Source organism: Corvus brachyrhynchos, unplaced genomic scaffold, assembly GCF_000691975.1.
Source record: "Corvus brachyrhynchos isolate BGI_N302 unplaced genomic scaffold, ASM69197v1 scaffold193, whole genome shotgun sequence".
In the NCBI taxonomy this organism is placed as follows: domain Eukaryota; kingdom Metazoa; phylum Chordata; class Aves; order Passeriformes; family Corvidae; genus Corvus; species Corvus brachyrhynchos.
In genome coordinates this window covers 357,621-360,252 of record NW_008237087.1, presented here as the reverse complement: position 1 = coordinate 360,252, position 2,632 = coordinate 357,621, and positions in this window count along the sequence as shown.

Here is a 2,632-nt window from a genome sequence, read left to right as displayed (position 1 = left end):
CCCCGGTCCCCGGTCTTGGCTGAGCCAGCGGTCACGCTCGGGTCCCCATCCCACGGTTCCCATCCCCCCACAGCGTCTATCCCCCAGATCCCGCCGTTCTTCCCGATCCCGTTCCCCCACTGCCCGGAAAGGGTCTCTTGGTCCCGGGGCTCCCGTTACACTGCGTAGGACCACGCCCTGGTCCCCATCCCCGGTGGTGCAGCCCTCCCCTTGTCTGGTCACTGCCCGAGCTCCCAGTTATCCTCGGCCACACCCTGGTCCCTGTCCCCAGCCATCCTGGTGTTCCCATCCCTTGTCACACTCCGGTCCCCATTCCCAGTGAGCCACGCCCTGGTCCCCATCCTCAGGGACATTGCTCTCATCCCTGGCCAAACCCCTGTCCCCATGCCCAGGGCTGCTGTCCCCATCCCTGGCCGTGCCACAGTGCCCTGGTTGTCAGCCACGTCCCTGCCACGGCCCTGTGCCTATCCCGGCCCTTTCCCTGCCGTGCCCAGCCCTTCCAGCGCCTCTTTGTCTGCGCGGGCAGTGGGAACCAGCGCTGCGGGGCCCAGCCGGGGGGACAAAGAGTCATCCCCCCGGGCAGCTGGGGACGAGCACGGCCGGGGGGTGAGGGACAGCGGGAGGACACGGGACAAAAGCCCCCAGGGCAGTTTTGGGCTGGGGGCTCAGACCAAGCGGCAGCTGCTGTGCGGCAGCTGGTGGTTGGGATGCAGCTGGGACACTGGGACACCTCTCCCACACCGCCCCCAGCCGCGCCGCAGCCCCCCCGAGCCACCAGCCCCACAGCCCTGGGGTGTCTCCCTCCTGGGGGGGTTCCCTCTCCTGTTTGTTCCTGCAAAGCCCGCAGAGGCTGGGGGTTGTCTGCCCAAGGCAGGAGGGGCTGGGGGGCTCAGTCCCTTCGGAGGAGTGACCCCACGCCACATGCACGGCCCCAGCTGCTGCAGGTGGAGCTGCCAGGACATTCCCCCTGCTGAGAAATCACTTTTTGTCTTCTGGTGTTTCCCACATTATGCAGATTTCTGGGCAGATCCAAGGTTCCCATGTCCCTGCTGCCAACCCCATGTCCCCACCACCATCCCCATGTCCCCACTGCCAGCTCCATGTCCCCACTGCCAGCCCCATGCCACTGCTGGCGCCCTGTTTTTGGGGTGCTGCTGGAGGTGCAGGGCTGCAGACAAAGAGGGGATGGGATTTGGGCATCGCCCACCAGAACAAAGGATCAGGCGGCCCCGGCTTTGCTGAGTGGAGAAAAAACAGGAGATTTGGCTCCCACCAGGCTGGTCCCCATGGCAAATGGGTGTTTTGGGGCACCCTCACCCCAAGGCAGTTCAGCCCCCAGCCCTGACCCCACTGTAGGTCCATCCATGCATAGGAAATGCCTCCTTCCTTTGTCTCCCTACAATCCCAAGTGCTTGACACCAGTGTGGGGCCTGTCAGGGTGTCCCCATTGTGTCCCCAAGGCTAGGGCTTTTGGGAGCTCACAGCAGCCCCCTGACTCGGGGACTGCTCTCCAAGCTAAGGAGGGTCCCCACCCATCCTATTGCCCTGAGCTGTGGGCAGGGGGTGCCTCATAGGGCGGGGCGTGACTCAGCCCCAGTGGGTGATGTGGGGTGTAGGGTGAGGGGCACTGGGCGCTGCAGTCCCACTGGTGCCCCCCAGCCCCCTCCCATCTCCTCAGATATGGGCGACCACACGTCCTGCACCGACTGCTGCCAGGCAACTGGTGGGGTTGCTAGGAGACCGGTTGCTAGGAAATGGGCTGGGACCCCCCTCACATCCCCCTTCCCCAACATCCATCCCGGGGCCTGGTGGGCGGGGGGGTTGCCGGCAGAGAAGGTTGGGTTCCCACCACCGCCTGGCCTTATTGTCACGGTGGGGACACCATCCCTGGGACCCCCACTGCCTCACCCTGCTCTGCTGTGCGTGAGGCACCATCCTTGGGACCCCCAGTGCCTGACCCTGCTGTGCTGGGGGTGGGGCACCATCCCCTGGACCCCCAGTGCCTGATCCCTGTGCTGTGCCAAGGGGGGGTACAAAGGCCCTGGGGTCCCCCAGTGCCCACCCTGCCATGGAGGTCACCAGCCCTGGGCCCCCCCAATATCCAGCCCTAGTGTGTGCTGGTGTGGGGGGGTCTGGCACAGCTCCCAGCCCCCCCCCCACCCCGTCCTTCCCATTCGTCTGTGCTCTGTTGATTGTTGGTAGCAACGCGGTGGCTCCTGGGGACGGGTGCTGTCCCCCCCTGCCCACCCCGTCCTTCCCCTTCGTCTGTGCTCGGTTGATTGTTGGTAGCAACTCGGTGGCTCCTGGTGACGGTTGCTGTCCCCCTCTGCCATGTCCACTGCTCTGGTGCCACTGGGTGGGACAGACCCTGGACCCCCCCCGGGGCCCCCCTGTCTGCACAGAGTCCCCATGGCTGCCCCCACCCAGGCTGGGCAACTCGGGGGTTCCCAGAGCTGGCGTCTCATCCTGCGTGGGCTGATTTCCTGGCTGCTGGACTCCTGCCCGTGGCACAGCCGAGATTCCCAGCCTCCCCCAGTCTGGGCCCTTCCTGGGCATCCCAAATTGGTGACCTCGAACCCCATGACCGGGACACGCCATCCCAAGGGATCGACGGGTCTCAGCCCCATCAGGG